Source organism: Cervus elaphus, chromosome 22, assembly GCF_910594005.1.
Source record: "Cervus elaphus chromosome 22, mCerEla1.1, whole genome shotgun sequence".
Taxonomy (NCBI): domain Eukaryota; kingdom Metazoa; phylum Chordata; class Mammalia; order Artiodactyla; family Cervidae; genus Cervus; species Cervus elaphus.
The window spans coordinates 59,258,949-59,279,717 of record NC_057836.1 but is presented as its reverse complement, the minus strand read 5'-3'; the positions used below and the strand labels follow the sequence as shown (position 1 = coordinate 59,279,717).

At 37.4% G+C, this 20,769-nt stretch overlaps 3 pseudogenes across 1 annotated transcript; 2 read left to right on the top strand and 1 right to left on the bottom strand.

Annotated features, from left to right (window-relative positions):
- The first annotated feature begins 895 nt into the window (after positions 1–895).
- On the top strand, positions 896–3,776 carry LOC122680248 (annotated as a pseudogene). Its single transcript, XR_006336669.1, has one exon. The product of XR_006336669.1 is annotated as a heat shock protein HSP 90-alpha-like (transcript).
- Positions 3,777–6,575: 2,799 nt separating this feature from the next.
- Positions 6,576–7,513, bottom strand: LOC122680160 (annotated as a pseudogene).
- A 6,567-nt stretch (positions 7,514–14,080) lies between these two features.
- Positions 14,081–20,126, top strand: LOC122680001 (annotated as a pseudogene).
- The last annotated feature ends 643 nt before the right edge of the window (positions 20,127–20,769 follow it).

The window sequence follows — 20,769 nt, the reverse complement described above, 5'->3', positions numbered from 1 at the left end:
TAATATTGACTTTGGAGGTTAAGAATTTTGCTTTATGTCATCATTATATAATTGTATTTTTTACTAGTTAATTGTTCTTAAGTTATGTCTCTTAACCAAATCTAAAATTCCTTTAGGACAATTTTATTTATTTCACATTAAAATATAAATATAAACTATGATATACATTGGATTGGATTCCTTAATTTGACTAGAGTGTCACTGAAATAAACCACACAAACTTTTCAAGCTATACTGAAATATGAAATACGTTTGATCACTTTTTCTTCTTACCTCAGCTCCCATATATATCTAACAGGATTGCATACTATAATCAATCTAGCTAATTCTTTTCTTATGTGTACCAGGTTTGGCATTGGAGGACACCCTCTAATACTCAAACTTAAGGACATTTAAAGGAAATATTTCCAGAATTGCTTGTAAATAACAATGTGGGGACATATATTTGAAAGCCATCTATGAAACTGAAAACAAAGGAGGGACTCTATGCAAAACGTTTTCTGCAAAAAGTCAATGATACCAGCACAGTAACCATGATAAAAATATATGGCCAGAAGTAAACCCTGGGGCTTCCCTTGTAGCTCAGTCGGTAAAGAGTCCACCTGCAATTCAGGAGACCCGGGCTTGATTCCTGGGTTGGGAAGATTCCACTGCAGAAGGAAATGGCAACCAACTCCAGTATTCTTGCCTAGGAAATCTCATGGACAGAGGAGCCTGGTGGGTTACAGTCCAAGGGGTCGCAAAAGTCAGACACAACTGAGAGCACAAACGACTACCACAAATCCTGGAATTAGTTAATAAAGAAAACATTAAAGAGCACTGGTTTGAGAGAAAAACTCGAGTTGCCTCTGCGTCCCGGTGCTGCGTCACTGCGGAGCCCATGCTAGTCCTTCAGCCAAGATGCCTGAGGAGACCCAGGCTCAGGATCAGCGGATGGAGGAGGAGGAGGTGGAGACGTTCGCCTTCCAGGCAGAAATTGCCCAGTTGATGTCACTGATCATCAACACTTTCTACTCGAATAAGGAGATTTTCCTGAGGGAGCTGATTTCAAACTCGTCCGACGCCCTGGACAAGATCAGGTATGAGAGCTTGACCGATCCCAGTAAGTCAGACTCTGGGAAAGAGCTGCACATTCATCTCATACCGAACAGGCAAGATCAAACCCTCACCATCGTGGACACCGGCATTGGGATGGCCAAGGCCAATTTGATTAATAACCTGGGCACCATCGCCAAGTCCGGGACCAAAGCGTTCACGGAGGCTTTGCAAGTTGGCGCTGCTATCTCCACGATTGGCCAGTTTGGTGTCGGGTTTTATTCGGCCTATTTGGTGGCTGAGAAAGTGACCGTTATCACCAAACATAAGGATGAGGAGCACTACGCCTGGGAGTCTTCTGCAGGAGGATCCTTCACAGTGAGGAGTGTGAACCTATGGGAAGTGGAGCAAAGGTTATTCTGCATCTGAAAGAAGACCAGACTGAGTACCCTGGAGGAACAGAGAATAAAGGAGATTGTGAAGAAGCATTCTCAGTTCATTGGCTATCCCATCACTCTTTTTGTGGAGAAGGAACGTGATAAAGAAGTTAGTGATGATGAGGCAGAAGAGAAGGAAGACAAAGAGAAAGAGAAGGAGAAAGAAGAAAAGGAGTCTGATGACAAGCCTGAGATAGAAGACGTTGGCTCAGATGAGGAGGAGGAAGAGAAGAAGGACGGGGACAAGAAGAAGAAGAAGATCAAGGAGAAGTACATCGATCAAGAAGAGCTGAACAAGACAAAGCCTATCTGGACCAGAAACCCTGATGACATCGCTAACGAGGAGTACGGAGAGTTCTACAAGAGCCTGACCAACGACTGGGAGAATCACTTGGCGGTCAAGCATTTTTCAGTTGAAGGACAGTTGGAATTCAGAGCCCTTCTTTTTGTCCCAAGACAAGCTCCTTTTGATCTGTTTGAAAACAGAAAGAAGAAGAACAACATTAAGTTGTATGTTCGCAGAGTTTTCATCATGGATAACTGTGAGGAGCTAATCCCTGAATACCTGAATTTCATTAGAGGTGTGGTGGACTCTGAGGATCTCCCTCTGAACATTTCCTGTGAGATGTTGCAACAAAGCAAAATTTTGAAAGTTATCAGGAAGAATTTGGTCAAAAAGTGCTTGGAACTCTTCACTGAACTGGCAGAAGATAAAGAGAACTACAAGAAGTTTTATGAGCAGTTCTCTAAAAATATTAAGCTTGGGATACATGAAAATTCTCAAAATCGGAAGAAGCTTTCAGAGCTGTTGAGGTACTATACTTCTGCTTCTGGTGATGAGATGGTTTCTCTCAAGGACTATTGCACAAGAATGAAGGAAAACCAGAAACACATCTATTACATCACAGGTGAGACGAAGGACCAGGTAGCCAACTCGGCCTTTGTGGAGCATCTCCGGAAGCACGGCTTGGAAGTGATCTACATGATCGAGCCTATTGATGAGTACTGTATGCAGTAGCTGAAGGAGTTTGAGGGGAAGACCTTAGTGTCAGTCACCAAAGAAGGCCTGGAACTTCCAGAAGATGAGAAAGAGAAAAAGAAACAAGAAGAGAAAAAGACAAAATTTGAAAACCTTTGCAAAATCATGAAGGACATTTTGGAGAAGAAAGTTGAAAAGGTGGTTATGTCTATCCGGTTGGTGACATCCCCATGCTTCATTGTTACAAGCACATACAGCTGGACAGCAAACATGGAACGGATCATGAAGGCTCAAACCCTGGGAGACAACTAAACGACGGGTTACACGGCAGCCAAGAAGCACCTGGAGATCAACACTGACCATTCCATCATCAAGACCTTGAGGCAAAAGGCAGAGGCTGACAAGAATGACAAGTCTGTGAAGGATCTGGTCATCCTGCTATACAAAACAGCTCTTCTGTCTTCTGGCTTCAGTCTGGAGGATCCCCAGACACACGCCAACAGGATCTGCAGGATGATCAAACTTGGTCTCGGTATTGACGAGGATGACCCCACTGCTGAGGACAGCAGTTCTGCGGTCACTGAGGAAATGCCTCCCCTGGAAGGAGATGATGACACGTCCCGCATGGAAGAAGTAGACTAAGCGCTGCCTGAGGATCGCTTGGCTATGTGTTCAGCACTCTGTCTCCATTCCCTCTAATATGTTTTCAAGTATTTCTTTATTTTTGTTAACATTTAAAAATCTGTATGGCATGGTAACTACATAAGGGGAGGATAAGATTTCTTTATACTAAGTGAGATACTGTGATACTTTTAGCACTAAAGCAGAGCTAGTTGTTTTTTCCTAGTTTCATGTTGGTTCATTTTAACAGATGGAAGTAGTTATGTTTGTTGTAAGGTATGTATGTAACCTGTGTTAACTTTGTGGTCTGAAGTGTTTAGCTGTCAAGCGGATTCTTTAGTAGACCAAAATTTCCTGTCACTGAAGTGTTCTGAAGTATATATCGTGATGTTTAAAAGAAACACTTGTTAAAGCAAGTTTTCATCTTCTGGGATATACTTTTTAAAACTTCCATCCCCTGTAGTTATGACTGCATGTGCCAGGCCTCTAGAAGTTAGTGTGTTAAGCTGAACCAACTTGATTGGAGTCGCTGTCCATACATAGGGCTTGTTTTCCAAAGAAAAATATTGTTTAGAGTAGCAAAATTATAAGCCTGCTCAGGCATGTTGTAAAGCTGCTGGAAAAGTAACTTGGAGCAAGTTTTGTGAATGGAAATGTAGTGCTCAAGTCACATTCTGCTTTAAAAAGTTGTAACAAATACAGAAGAATTTAAAAAGAGAGAGAGAGAAAAACTCATCAAATCAATCTTTTCAATCATAACTCCAGATATAATAATGACTTTGTTAATTAGCTTGTGGAACTTTAAAGAAACAAAATCTAATGCCCCTGGTGGTGCAGTGGACAAGAATTTGCCTGCCAAAGCAGGGAACATGGGGTTCCATCCCTGGTTGAGGAAGATTCCACATCCTGTGGAACAACTGAGCCCATGCTTCATAGCTCCTCCAGAGCTCACAGACAGCAACAAGAGAAACCACCACAATGAGAAGCCCACGCATGAGGAGAAACAGTCCCCACTTTATGCAACTAGAGAAAGCCCATGAGCAGCAGCGAAGACCCAGTGCAGCCAAAATAAATAAATAAAAATTTTATAAAAACAGAAAAAAATCAGCCTATAAATTGAGGTTGAAAAGTTTTTTTAAAACATCTCCATGAAGATCTTGCAGTTAAGTGACTTTTATCAATTTTAATAAAACTATTTGAAACATAATAATTATAAATTCTCTGTAAAAACTTGTAGACTATCAATCACACAGAATATGCAATAGGTATATGATTTATGAACATTTTTGCTTTCATCTTATAGAAGAAATTAATTTGCATTTCAATCAGAAAGGAGTATATGCATAACTAAAACATACCCTATAATATGTGGAGTCCACTCCATATTTTCTGTTATTCTAACAATAATATTATCAAACAACCAGATAGTGTTTACCATGCATCAGATGCTCTCATAAATTATTTTCATATATGGCTTATTTTATTCTTCTCTATATTTGATTATGCTAGTTTATTAAATGCATACACATGCACTACTTAATAGATTTAACAATCTCACAATTTACTTCTGAGTCACATAAAGTTAATAGGAAACCACTGCAAAAGAGTTTTGCCAGAGGGTCACTGAACTTAGTAACATTAATTTTAAAATATTTGAGTTAGGCTTAAGAAATTAAAAGGCCACTGAAAGAGAAATATTTAAAGGAACTGATATTTCCTGCCCCAAATTCCCATTACATTCAATGGATACAAACTTCAGGGAAACACAATTAAACTAAAATAGTCAACACAAGTTGGAAATTTGAGATGACTTTAAAATTTTCTTGAATTGACAAAGAATGATTGAGAGTCATTATTGCTTAAAGAAAAAACTGTAAAATTAAAAAAAAAACGCTGGCTAACAAAGACTTAGAGCAACTGATATCATTATATATAAATTGCATATTCAAAGTCAATATATCCTTATGCTAGTGGAAATATGAGATTTTTCAAAAATTAAATTATTCATTTTGTTCTTCTATGCTGTCTCAAGGTGCTTTCATTCCTGAAAGGCCAAATTACCATGTAAGTGGGGACTTTATCATGATGAAAATGTGACTAGAGACTTTTCAGTGGTTAAGATATTGGCTTTCAAATTCAAAAGAGTATGCATTCAAATTCTCGGGACCACCTCTGCATAACTCTTTGCCTTTTCAAATTAATTTTCTGATCATAATTTTTCTTTTACAAAAAAAAATAAATGCAAAAGAAAATCTATCTCTTGGGTTGTTGCAGGTGCATTTGTTAAAGGCAGTAACTTGAAAAATCATGTTAGCTATTACTAACTTTACTCTTTTTCACTTACAGTATTGTCAAGCCAGGATTGTTGTTTAGATTCTAATAGCTGAATGTGGTGCTGGAGAAATCTTGAGAGTCCCTTAGACTCCAAGGAGATCAAACCAGTCAATCCTAAAGGAAACCAATCGTGAATATTTATTGGAAGGACTGATGCTGAAGCTGAAGCTCCAATACTTTGGCTACAATATGAAGAGCCGATTCGTTAGAAAAGATCCTGATGCTGGGAAAGAATGAAGGCAAAATGAGAAGGAGCAGCAGAGGATGAGACGATTAGACAGTGTCACCAGCTCAGTGGACATGATCTGAGCAACTTCTGGAACACAGTGAAGGACAGGGAGGCCTGGCACTCACGGGGTCACAAGGAGTCAGACACAACAATTGAACAACAACAACAGCAAATAGTTGATTAATCCAAATGAATAGCAGATTTAGCCAATGATCAAAGAAGTCCAGAAGCATGTTAACAAATATTAAAACTAAGGTAATTTTTTTTTTAAGTAACCTCATTTAAACCCACCACACTTATAAGGAATTTGCACCGTGAATTTTTAGCAACTACAAATCTCTACCTTTCATTATCTTTTAAAAATTAACTTAAAACACATTACATGATAGTCTTCACATCACATTAAATGCAGAATATACAGTGGTTTGTGGCAGATATTTTCATTTACCCTTCATAACTTTTTCCATTCTAATCTGTGCTCTAGAAGGTTGTTCATTATATTGCACCAGTGGACACTCTTGCCCTCTATCTCAACTTGGTTTGATCAAGAAGATACCAGCAGTAGATGTAAGAGAGTCAGAGCAGAATTAGGCTGAGATTGTTGCCTTTGTCTACTAAAGAAAAAAGCTTCCAATGAGCAACTTTTTCTTAGATTTTTAACATTCTCTAAAGTGCCAGTTAATACCTCTTTTCTTTGCCTTTCAGGTCAAGAGACATGGAATTTCCATCATATGAGTTGCCCCACAATTTGTGAATAATCCCTTCATAAAAGAACTCAGGTACCCCAGTCTGAGCTGGGACTCTGACTGAGACACTGAGATTCACCCATCATAGTAAGTGACCCTGACAAAGTAAGAGCAAATCTTCCACTCCTTCAAAGCTTTTGTTCATGGGTTCTGGTGCTCCTACTTTGTTTAGAAAAACTTGACCACAATTGAATTCAAAGCACATCTAACTTCTGCAAGACTTTTCGAGTGATTGTCTTCTTGACTGCCCCCTTCATTTCATTGTTCCTTAGGCTGTAGATGATGGGGTTTAACATAGGTGTGATGACAGTGTAGGACGATGACACTAGCTTCTTACTCTCAGGAGACTGGTTGGATTTGGGCCGTAGGTAGGTCAAGCTGGCTGTTCCATAGAAAAGGGATACCACAATGAAGTGAGATGAACAAGTGGAGAATGCCTTCTGGTGACCGGTAGCAGAGGGCATCATCAGGATGGTTTTAATAATGCGAGTGTAGGAGACCAAAATGAGGGAAAAGGGAAACATAATAAATAGTAGTGTGGAGGCAAGTGCTTGCATTTAATACACGGTTGTATCCTCAGTGACTAGTTTCAACACTGGGGAACCATCACAAAAGAAGTGGCCTATGGTGCTTGGTCCACAGAAAGATGGGCCATCAACCAAGTTGTCTGTAGCATAGACACGGGAACACCAGACATCCAAGAACCTACAGCCATCCACAAACATAGGGACCTATTCATTGACTGAATAGCGGAGAGGATTACAGATGGCCACAAAGCCATCACAGAGAGGAGGAAACATTCGGAGCTGCCAAAGAAGAAAAAGAAGTACATCTGGGTACCGCAGCCTACAAAAGAGATGCTTTTCCTTGGGGATACTAGATCTACCAACATCTTTGGCACCATGACCAAGGTGAAACAGACTTCAAGAAGTGACAAGTTCCTGAGAAAGAAGTACACGGGTGTTTGAAGAGCAGGATCCATACTGGTAACTGTGACAATAAGGAAGTTACCCAACAAAGTGACTGTATAGATGACCAGGAACAAAACAAAGAGGGAAACTTTCATCTGAGAGTTGTTTATAAAACCACGAAGAATAAATTCAGTCACTTGGGTGTGATTTTCACAGACCATATCTTAGACCAGTTTCTCTCTAATAATCAAAGTATATGTGTCAAAGGATCAAAGAATATTCTTTAAATGTATATATAATATCAAATATAATAATAAAATCCATAAATGTATCTTAGTTCTCAGTTGTCTTACCATTCTATTTCTCTAAAACAGAATATCTACAATAAGATTAAATCAGAGCAAAGAAATAATTTGCATGAATACCACTAATTGTCACCTAGGTGCAGTTTGTCTCTCACCAGTGATGATAGTCTGCAGCTCATATTCTTCATCAGAGGCATGCTATTTTTCAGGATGAAGTAGAAAGAGTTTAGGCAGCTAATAACTAAAATAGAATCACTTAATAATTTTAAAAAATATATCCAAGAGGTATCCAAGAGCAAAAAGATAAAAATTGGGCTAGTTTGACTTTTTAAATCTTAGATTATAAATGATACATTTCTGCCAAATGGAGTGCATTTTATATAATACACTACTCCATCCAGTATATATACACATATATACATCTTATACGTATATACACATATAAATTATATACACATGTAGATACACATATATGTATATAAGGGGGAACCTTAGTAAATAAACATAGATAAACAAATAAACATAACAGGTACTTATGATTTTAGTACCTTGTGCAGTCCTCACGGGACTGCTATTTATGTGATTTTTCATGGTGCCTCTTGAACCATAATTTCACATCACTGGACCCCAGTTCTTACTATGCACAAAGGTATAGTCATATCATTTGAATTGGGCTTTATAAAAATAGCAAACTTCTGAGCAAACATAACCTGCAATCCAGAAGTCCTCCTTCCAGCACTTATCTCAGTTCCAATCCATCAAAACAGTTCTGCTTCCGACTGTGTTGTGACTTTGTTAAATTAACATATGTTAAATGGAGCTCAGGGGTGTAGGATGGTGAGCCCTGATTCAACAAAAGATCACAAAGGAAAGTGAAATGAAGTTTATTACTCTCAGATTCTGGAGGAGGAGCTATAGGAGGCCAGAGTGCAGGCACAAAGAAAGGCGAATGTGGGGTATATGCCTTTATTATGGTCCAAAGGTGGAATATTTTGAAGTTCCTTGGCTGAGGCCAGATTTGTTAATTCAAACCAAAAAATGCAGAATTTTTGTATGCTTCCCATGAGTTTTTGTTTTTTTTTTTCCTAAGGGGGCACAAGGAAAAGGCCCTCCCTGGGAGACAGGGGTGACTGTTTACAACAAAGACATTTGGGGTATCATGTCAGAAAGTTACATTTAATTATGGCTGTTGGGCTGTTATCTAGGGTATGTGTTCTGGGGAGAGGTTAATATCAGTTTAAGGTCCCTGCAAATCAGGGACCGATAATGAGTCAGCAGTATTATGAATTAATTTACCTAAATTCTCAACAGACTGTCAGTCTTCTCCAAAACTGCATGGACAAAGTGGGAACTAGTCCCTTACTATTGTGTCTCCACTAAAAGTCCACTCATGGAATTACTAATTCAATTAGTATTATCTCAAACACAATATCTTCTTTAAAGTAGAACATTTTGATTGAAAGTAGAATTATATAAATATTTTCCGTACAGTTCTTACTCAACAACAGCATATCAAATGTTAGGGATCACAAAAATATATGTTGGAAAACACCTATTTTATAAAGCTGCATTGGAGCTGAGCTGAACAATGTTTCCATCTTTTAAGATATTTGGGCTACGTAAGTACTAAGTATTACATCAATTATTTTGATCTAATATTGATATTAGGTCAAATTGATAAGCAATTGATCTAAGCATTAGAACAATTATTTTATAAAACATTTTTCAAATTTAATTTAAAAATCTTAGTTTATTTTATAGTCAAATCATATTTAACATAGATTTCTCTGAAAGTAAGGAGTTGAAAATGCAGACTATTTGAAGAATTCTGTCTTAATTCTACTCCAGTGATATATGTACTTTGGTAATATCTCACCTATTTCTCATACCACAAGTTCTCAAACCAATATCCTCTACAACAGAAGGAAAGGAACTGGTCATCCCAGGCTGCCCACACTGATGGTACTCCAGAATAATAGGTTAAGAGACATGACCGTGATTGTGACCACTACCTTTCACCACTATTGCAAATTCTGCTTCGATATCATTCACATCAACAGTAACAATAACAAGAGTATTCCTTGTATATTTAGAAAAACTTACAAATAGCTTCAGCAGCTTCCCAAGTGGCTCACTGGTAGAGAATCCACCTGCTAAAGCTGGAGATGTGAGTTCGATCCCTGAGTCAGGAAGATCACCTGGAGAAGGAAATGAAAACCGACTCTAGCAATCTTGCTTGGGAAATCCCATGGACAGTGGAGCCAGTGGGCTACAGTCCTTGGGGTCACAAAGAGTCAGACAGGACTGAGAAACTATAAACCAGCAGCAGCATAAATAGTTTCAGATGCATTATCATGTTCACCAGCATTTTGTAACAATTCTAAATTCACTGTGACTCTAAACATACTCCATCATTTGTCTGAGGAAAACAATTATGAGAATTGAATAAGGTATCAAGATTTTATAGTAGTCCAACAATTTTTAGTGTATCTCTAAAATCCCTCAACCACTTCTGCCTCTCAGATTTCTAATACTGAAGTGGGAGAAAACAATAACAGGTTTAATATCTAGTCTTGGAGTGACCAAGGTCTATAATGTAACATCCATGGTCTCCACTGTGAGATAGGAATAAGGCAAGACAAGAAGATTATCAGTTTCTTTATTTGATAATCAATGATATACATATTCTACCTTGTGTAGGCATATTTAAATTCAATAAAGTTTTGGAGAACTAGAGATTTTTACTGTAACAAAATATACTTCCAAATATCCCTCCCCTCTTTCTACATCCTAAAAAAAAAAAAAAATACTGTTTACATTGCATATATCTTCTAAAAATCAAAAGATTCATCAGCAATGATGCCACAGTAACTACCACAAATTTATACTGATACCTTTCTTAAAAACTTGTAAACTGTAGATGAGTTATCAGGATTGCTACATAGATCTAGAGAATGTATTATTTTATTTATTGCATGGAATTCTAAAATTTTAATGACATTTAATTAAGTCCACTAATTTTTGGACTATGTTTTGAGACCAAAGAGTTTCTCACTTGCTATTAAGCAGGCCAGCTTCAAAATTTTCTGGAAAATATGCTAGCTTTCTCATAAATATATATTTTCTCATAAGAATCTTTACAAATCATTCAGCTTCTTTAACTGGAACAGCAATTCTAAGAACCTAAAATATAAATTAATAAAAATTGGAAAGCAAATAACCCTCATACCTGAATTGAAAATGCATTTCATGATTATAATACACATCATTTCTTAAATAGACAACCATTGTTTTCTTAATATTCTCTTCCTCAGAATTCTGTAGCTTTCTAGACAGAAAAAACACTCTATTGTCTTTTGTTTTACTTAATAAAGCATCAAGCTATTCCTTTTTTCATGTATAAATAAGTTTATAGGTTTATTTTTCTTAAGATGATTTTGTTGTATATAGATGCACAGATAAAAATAGTTTTTGCAAGGGGGGGGGATGCGGAATTGAGGAACAAAATAAATCATACAGAAATATCTGGCTATATCTTACCAAATAAAATTTCATATTTCTGAATTTGAAGTTTAATAATTTTTTAAAGATAAGTAATATCTTCTGAGAATTGTAAACTGATCTTGAAATCTGTCACATCTCAAATTTTCAGAATTAAGCAAATAACTTTGACAGGTTAACCTACTTTGCATTGGCACTAAATGGTTGATATACTCCCATAATAGTATTTAAGAGTGATTGGCCTTGGGGAAAATGATCCTTGGGATATTAGAAGGGATTGCTGCTAATTAAACAACCGTTTTACCTTATAGGGGAGAATATCGAATTTTCAAGAAATTGTTTATATTTTAAGTCACAATGGCTTCAATTCAATATGAATTTCTTAATAATAGCTATTTGTGGTGGGTTTGTAGGGCACACTGGTCAATTTCTTGGTATTACAATTATTAATACACTATGATGTGAGGAACATAGATTTTAGCTTTCCCTGTAGAATTTTTTGTAGGATAGATTTTGGCCACAAAATGATAGAATATATTTGTACAACATCCTTGAAATTTAAATGATTTAAAATTTTATTTTTTAATTCATTTTTAAAATTTTATTTTTAAATATATATTTTTAGTAATAATCTTTTAAGTGATTAAACTGTGCAAGTTAAAATGATTAATGGTATGCATTTATTATTTTATACATCAAATAGTTTGCCCACAGCTTTGTTTAACCATGAGAAAACTGTAAACAGTTCCAAGATTCACATACTGTTTCATGAAAGCAATATCTTATAATAACTAACATGGTTATTGTCATAAAGTGATAAACAGTTCTTTCTTTGTTTTGTTAATCCTTAGAATGTATTCTCCTTGAAATTTCAAAGGCTATTTTAATTTAGTGGACAGAGACATAACATTATTATTTGAAGCGTTTTTCAATGAGCTAACAAAGCTGTATTTTATTATATTTGTTGTAGGACCAACTAATAATAAAGTTAAAATAGTCACAAATTAGCACAGCAAAAATGATTCCCAAAAATTTTAACAAAATGTGTGGCAGTAAAAAACCCTTGAAAAAGGCACAGGAGTTTAAATTTTATGCATGAGCAGGAGACATAATAAATAACTAGATAGGAAAATTTACCACTTCCAATTTTACTTCCTTCTTGAAAAGTAAAAGGGAAGCTTTGTGTATTTGAATTTAATCCTACATAAGGATTAAAATACTTAATCAATCATTATTTTCAAAAAAAACTAAATAACAATGCTATAATAGCTTAAAATTCTTTTTCTGAAATCTTCAATTGGAAATACCTACCTTTAAAATAAGTAAAATAAAGCTATAACAACATCAAAGGAAAAGTTACAAAATATATTTATTCTAATTTAATTCTTACCTGTACAAAATAAATAACTATAGACCATATGAAAGATACATTTGTAACATTGGGCAAGAAAAATCAAATAAAAATGGTGCCCATTACTGACTGTTTTGTACCAGCTTTTGTTTTGTTTTCAAATTTTTTAAACAGAAGTTTTATTAGGTATCAACAGGATGACTATGAAAACCCTCTCATACAAAGATGATACAAACTTCAATGAGGTTATTTTTTACTTCTCTGTTCCTAATTAATATCACCTCGCCAAGAAAAAGAAATTCAGATAAAATACAGCTCCTTGTATAGGTGGTCTAACTGCCACTTTTGAGTAACTCAGTTCCCAATTAATAATTCCTAAAATCATTATACAATGCATTCACTGGTTACATATCACTGCCATCTTGTGGGTAGTTCATTTTAATTATTTTAGCTGAAAATTCTTCATGCAGTTATAATTTGGGATTTGCCTGGAAACAAATCAGTGATTCTTTTCCTACTGATTTCTTGGTTTGGCTACTAAGTGGCAGGCACAGTAGGTTTGAAAGGTAAAACAAATACAGATTTCCATCTCAGAAAGATTATACTATTTGTAATTCTCATTTGATGAAATTTGATGAAATTCATGTAACCACTTTTCATACTGTTCACAGGGTTCTCAAGGCAAGAAAGCTGAAGTGGTTGATCATTCCTTTCTCCAGAAGACCTATCCAAAAAAGATCTTAATGACTCATATAACTACAATGATGCAATCAATCACCCAGCGCCAGAACTTCAGGAGTGTGAAATCAAGTGGGCCTTAGGAAGTACCACTATGAACAAAGCTAGTGAAAGTGATGGAATTTCAGCCAAGCTATTTCAAATCCTAAAAGATGATGCTGTTAAAGGGCTGCTCTCAATATCTGGAAAACTCAGCAGTAGCCACAGGACTGGAAAGGTCAGTTTTCATTCCAAACCCAAAGAAAGGCAATGCCAAAGAATGTTCAACTACCACACAATTGCACTCAATTGCTAGCAAAGCAATGCTCAAAATTCTCCAAGCTAGGCTTCAACAGTATGTGAACCAAGAACCTCCAGATGTTAAAGCTGGATTTGGAAAAGGAAGAGGACCCAGAGATCGAATTGCCAACATCCACTGAATCATAGAAAAAGCAAGAGAATTCCAGAAAAACATCTACTTCTGCTTTGACTACGCTAAAGCCTTTGACTGTGTGGATCACAACGAACTGTGGAAAATTCTTAAAGAGATGGGAATACCAGACCACCTGACCTGCCCCCTGAGAAATCTGTATGCAGGTCAAGAAGCAACAGTTAGAAGCAGACATGGAATGGGCTGGTTCCAAATTAGGAAAGGAGTACATCAAGTCTGTATAGTGTCATGTCACCCTGCTTATTTAACTTATTTGCAGAGAACATCATGAGTACATCATGCCAGGCCAGATGAAGCACAAACTAGAATCAAGATTGCAGGGAGAAATATCAATAACCTCAGATATACAGATGACACCACCCTTATGGCAGAAAGTGAAGAGGAACTAAAGAGTCTCTTGATGAAGGTGAATGAGGAAAGTGGAAAAGAGGGCTTAAAACTCAACATTCAAAAACCTAATATCATGGCATCCAGTCCATGGCAAAGAAATGGGGAAACAGTGGAAACAGTGACAGATTTTATTTTCTTGGCATCCAAATATCATTGCAGATGGTGACTGCAGACATGAAATTCAGAGGCTTGCTCCTTAGAAGAAAAGCTATGACCAACCTAGACAGCATATTAAAAAGTAGAGACATTACTTTGACCAAAAAGTCTGTATAGTCATAGCTATGGTTTTTCTAGTAGTCATATATGGGTGTGAGAGTTGGACCACAAAGAAGGCTGAGTGCCAAAGAACTGATTCTTTTGAACTGTGTGTTGGAGAAGACTCTTGAGAGCCCCTTGGACTGCAAGGAGATCAAACTACTCAATCCTAAAGGAAATCAGTCCTGAATATTTATTCATTGGAAGGACTGATGCTGAAGCTCCAAAACTTTGACCACCTGATGGAAAGAGCGGACTCATTAGAAAAGGCCCTGATGCCGGGAAAGATTGAAGGCAGGAGGAAGAGGGGATGACAGAGGATGAGATGGTTGGATGGCATCACCGACTCAGTGGACGTGAGTTTGAGCAATCTCCAGGAGATGGTGAAGGACAGGGAAGCCTGGCGTGCTGTAGTTCATGGGGTTGCAAAGAGTTGAACACGAGTGAACAACTGAACAACAACACATAACCGCATACCCCAGTACTTAAAGCAGTAATAAATATTCATTATCTTACAATTTCTGTGGTTGGTTCTGGAATTCAGGAAGTTTATCTGCAGAGTTTGGCTCAGAGCCTTTAATAAGGTGCAATCAAGATATGATATCACTTATATGTGGAATCTAAAAAAGCCAAATTTATAGAAACAGAAATAATTTCCAGAGGCAGGATGTGGGTGGGAGGAATGGAGAGATGCTGGTCAAAGGATATAAGCTTTCACTTAAAAGATGAGTAAATTCTGAGGATCTAGTATACCATATACTAGATCCAGTGGCTATTAAGCACACCTAATTTTACTGTGCTTTGCAGATACTGGATTTTTTAGAAATTAAAGATTTGGGGCAATTGTGCTTTGCACAAGTCTACCAGCACCGTTTTTTCCAACAGCATTTGCTCAAGTTGTGTCTCTGTCATATTTTGGTTATTTTCACAATATCTCAGACTTTTTCATTGTTACTAAGTTTCTTACGGTGACCTATTTGGTGATCTCTGAAGTTACTATTGTAATTGTTTGGGGATGCCACAACCATAACCGTATAAGATGGCAAGCTTAAAAAATGTGCCAGTTACACAGGTCAACTGTCCCTTCCCTCCTCTCCACAGTCCTCCCTGTTCTCTAAGAACAACAATATTGAAACTAGGTAAATTAATAACCCTAAAATTAAGGTTATATATTATTCTATTTTCAAAATGTGTGTGCAGGGGTGATGGGGAGCTATTTTGTTAAGTATAACTCCTTCACAACAGCCATTAAGTAGACTTCTAATTCTCCATCTTGAAGACATATCAAATAACAATCATAAATAATCTTGTCTTATCTTTTATTTTCTCTAGATATAAATCACCCTGTCTTTCTCCTCCCTTTCACCGCCAAATGTTTCCAACATGTTGTTGTTGTTGTTGTTTTTTCTCATTTCTCAACTTATATCTATCCATACATAACTTGAATCTGATTTGCCCTCTTATCTCTCTCTCAAAAACTTTTTTCTGAAGTCTCCAATGGCCAATGTGTAGCTGAAAATTAATAGATAACTCAAAGCTATTTTTTTTCCTCAACTTCTCATAAATATTTGGCACACTTAGTCACATCTTCCTTAAATAATCTTTTTTCACCTTAGAAAATACTGTTTGCCATGATCTACTCTCTCATCCCAAATCTTTTGTTTTCAAGACCACTTACAAACTCATTTTCTAAAGGGTTAGAGAAGGGTACAAGAAATCATCGTGAGAGCTAAAGTCCATATTTTGTTTGTATTGCTGGTAGGGCTTATTCTCATATGGTCACTGTATCGCCAAATGTGACCTTTTACCAAATTATTCAGGTCAAAATCAGATGTAAAGCAGCATTAAGAAAGCATTTTGAATGGACCTATAGGATTGTCATACTGAGTGAAGTAAGTCAGACCAAGAAGCAGAAACATCATACGACATCCCTTATATGCAGAACCTAAGACAAAGTGCTACAAATAAACTTATTTATAAAGCAGAAACAGACTCAGACTTAGAGAATGAACTCACAGTTGTCAATGAGAAGGACAGGTGAAGGGATAGTTAGGGAATTGGGGATGGACAGGTACACACTGCTATATTTAAAATGGATAACCGATAAGGACCTACTGTATAGCACAGTGAATTGTGCTCAATGTTATGTGGCAGCCTGGATGGGAGGGGATATAGAAGGAGAATGGATACAAGTATATGTATGATTTGAGTCCCTTTGCTTTCTACCTGAAACTGTCACAACATTGCTAACTGGCTATGAAAGAAAGAAAGTGAAGTAACTCAGTCGTGTTCAACTCCTTGTGACCCCACAGACTATAGCCTACCAGGCTCCTCCATCCATGGGATTTTCCAGGCAAGAGTACTGGAGTGGGTTGCCATTGCCTTCTCCAGAGGATCTTCCCGACCCAGGGATTGAACCCAGGTCTCCCACACTGCAGGCAGACGCTTTACCATCTGAGCCACCAGGGAAGCCCAAATGTCCCACTCTGTGACCCCATGGACTATACAGTCCATGGGACTCACCAGGTCAGAGTACTGGAGTGGGCAGCCCTTCCCTTCTCCATGGTATCTTCCCAACCTAGGGATCAAACCCAGGTCTCCCTCATTGCAGGCAGATTCTTTACCAGCTGAGCCACATGCAAGCCTAACTGGCTATACTACAATACAAAACAAAAAGTTTACTTTAAAAAAGAGGACTTTTGACTTTCATATATCCACATCCAACCATATACAATTGAATCTCGAACAATATGGGAGAGAATGAGCATTGCCTCTTCTCTGCCAGCAGTCAAAAATCCTTGTATACCTTATAGTCTTCCCTCTGTGTCTGCTGCAGCATTTGCATCCATGGATTCAACCAATCAAGGATCATGCAGTAACTATTTATTGAAAAATTCACATACAAGTGGAGAATCTGTGTTATACTTCCCTACAATTAAATCTGTGTTGTTCAACAGTCAACTGTACTCCTCTTCCATTTTAATACTATGCCCTGGTTTCAGAGCTAGACTGAGAAATAGTCAACACAGAGAACAGATTGAGATTAAATTTTTTAAATGTAGCATCAACTTTTTACTTTTTTTGTTTTATTAATATTTCACTGTAAAGACACATCAAAGAGGTTGTTTTCCTATCTTGACTACTGTTGAATAATGTTGAAACGAACTTGGGAGTGCAGATATTTCTCTGAAATAATCATTTTTTCCTTTGAGTATATACCCACTAGTGAGATTGCTGGATCATCTGGTAGCTCTATTTTTAATATTTTAAGGACCCTATATATACTATTTTCCATAATGACTATGTTAGGTTACTTTTCTATCAACAGCACACAGGATTCCCTTTTCTTGCCAGCACTTATTATCTACCATCTTCTTAATAATCATAGTCCTAGCAGAAGTGAGATGATATCTCAGAGTCATTCTGACCTGTATTTCCCTTATGATTAGGGATGTTGAGCACCTTTTAATATACATGTTGGTACTTTAGGTCTTCTCTAGAGAAATGTATATCCAGGTCCTTTGCAAACTTTTTAATTGTGTTATTTGTCTTTTACTTTTTGAGTTGCATGCATTTTTATGTATTTTAGATAGGGACCTTTACTGAATATTTGGTTTGCAAGTATTTTCCCTCAATCTATGGTTGCTTTATCTTATTCCAAAAATTATCACCAAGACCAACGTTAAAGAGGAATATTGTTCAGGCACAAAAAATGAAGAGGATCCCAGGACAATATGGATTTACTTGGGGGATATTTTGCTAAGAAACTTAACTCAGACCCAGAAAAATAAAGATACGATTTCACTTACATGTAATTAATAAATTTTAGCCTCCCCCACCAAGACCATGTATTTACTGCACTACACACTTAATCATACACAATGAATAAATGAAATGCTATCTGTGGGTTTATTGAGCCTACTTTGTGTCCTGCATTTGTTCTTTTGATATGAAGATTTGAGCATCTGTGCATCTAAAAAGCCTAAAGAAAAGTAATATGGAAAAACCCATACAATTCAATAAGTGTTTAAAGGGCAAGGTACAAATTCACTAGAAACATTTGGTTTTACCCACTGAAATTTAAATGATGTAACTAACAGCAATAGATTAACTCTGGGAAATATATTTAAATATGAAAATCAAATTAACATTAAATGTTCATCATTGTTCTTTTGAACAATGTTCTCTTGAGACAAATATAATTAAACTGTGTAGTGGATGTAATCGCTACAGTCTCTAGTTAGAGTAGAAATACTGCCTAGTCTATCACCATGTTATAATGTGGAATTGTCAGAAGCCTAGAAGGACAATAAGGAAGAGAAAATGTGCCTTGTGGTTCTTGGTATGTTCTCTCATTCAAATTTCCTGTAAAATTACATTGAGGTTACAGAAAGGACATTTTGTTAGTTTTGGTTTCCATGGACTTTAGCTGTCCAATTATGGTCCTATTATATTCAAATCAAAATGAATAATAAGAGTACAGATAGGTGGCTGTAAATATACTCCCTTTGAAATGATTACTTGTGGATTTAAGGCAAAATGTAGAATTCAGAAGAACAGAACATAGCACCTTACATTGTACTCCTCCCTACACTTAGCTTTTATATGACTCCTTTTATTTAGAAAGCTCTCATGGATGTTACTCATCTAACAGCCTGTGTGTATGATTAGAGTAGCAACAAGGTAAAAATGAAACATCAGATGATGCAGTTTAAGGCCTCTACATTTCTGTGAAAATCCAGAACTCAAAGTCAGGAGGAAATGTTGCATTCATTTTACTGGGTAATCATTTCAAAACTTTTAGCAAAAGGAATACAAGTGTCCAGGTTCTCATGTCAGACCACGGACCCTAGAAAGTTCCACAGAGACCAACGCTAGGTAATTGGATTCCTTTAGGTATCACTACTACCCTCTCTGATCTCTCCACAGATGTCTAGCTCTGAGTCTATAATGAGTAGAAACCAGTCCCTCTGCACCCACTTCACATTTGTGGGATTTTCTTCTCTAGTGGAGTTGAAACCTGTGCTCTTCATTGTGTTCTTAACCACTTACTTGTTTACTATGGGGGAAAATCTCATCATTGGCTTGATCTGGAGCACCCCTTCCTTGCACACTCCCATGTATTTCTTCCTGGTTAACCTCTCCTTTCTGGAGATGTGCTATATCACTAGTGTGGTGCCTCAGATGCTGGTGCACTTGCTTGTGGAGATCAAGACCATAAGCGTTGGGCGCTGTGCAGCTCAGATGTATGTATTTAGCATCTTGGGACTGACAGAATGCTGCCTGCTAGCAGCCATGGCTTATGACCGCTTTGTAGCTATTTGGCATCCTCTGCATTACTCTCTCCTGATGGACCCTCGTGTGTGTTTGAAATTGGCAGAAGCATCTTGGACCACTGGGGTGGTGGTGGAGTCAGCCCAGACCACATGGATCTTCACTCTGCCCTTCTGTGGAACAGGAAGGATCCAGCACTTTTTTGTGACATCATGCCTGTAGTGAAACTGGCTCATGTTGATATCTCCCACAGTGAGATTGTGATGTCTGCTCTCTCTGTGCCTTTTATTCTTAGCCTGTCTCCTCATTCTGAGCTCCTATGTGCTCATTATGGTGACCATCCTGAGAACCCCTTCAGCCGCTGGCAGAAGCAAAGCTTTCTCCGCTTGCTCTTCTCATGTCTGGGCACTGCCTTGTTCACTTACCTCCTACCGAAGGTGCACACACCCCAGAAACAGACACGGCAACTGCACTCGATACACAGTGGTCACACCTGCTCCGAATCCAGTTATCTACACCTTGAGGAACAAGAAGTGAAGGAAGCCTTTCAAAGCCTAACACTGAGGAATACGGTTAGACAAGTGGCATAAAGTACTCACAGGATCGCAACCAAGAAACACGTGGACCTCGTCTATGCTTTTACATATGTTCAAGCAGAAGAAAAGTGTGGGGCTTCCCTAGTGACTCTGTGGTGAAGAGCTCGCTTGCCAACAAAGGAGACACTGGTTCGATCCCTGTTTCAGGAAGATCCCACTTTCTGCAGAGCAACTAAGCCTGACACCACAACTATTGTGGAGCCGCAACTACTGAGCCCATGCTCAGCTCACAAATGCTGAAGCCCACATGCCCCGGAGCCTGTGGTCTGCCACGAGAGGTCACTGCAATGAGGAACCCGTGCACAGCTGGAGATCAAGCCCCTCTTGCTGCAACTAGAGAATTGCCCATGCAGCAGCAAGGACTCAGCACAGCCAAAATTAAATAAATAAAAATCAAAAATGGAAATGTGCAGTAGGGTCATTAAAGTATATATCCTGTGTTCAATCAACAATATTCAATCAACAAAATTACTGAGTATCTCCTGGGCACTACTCAATTTTTCACGACTAACATGGTAATAGGATTAAGGTTAGTGAGTTTCACACTTTTTGATGAAAGAAAATATTTCTTCAGTGGAAAATGCTAAAAATAAAAATGAAAAAATTAATATATTTTAGTGCTAAACATAGGATACTG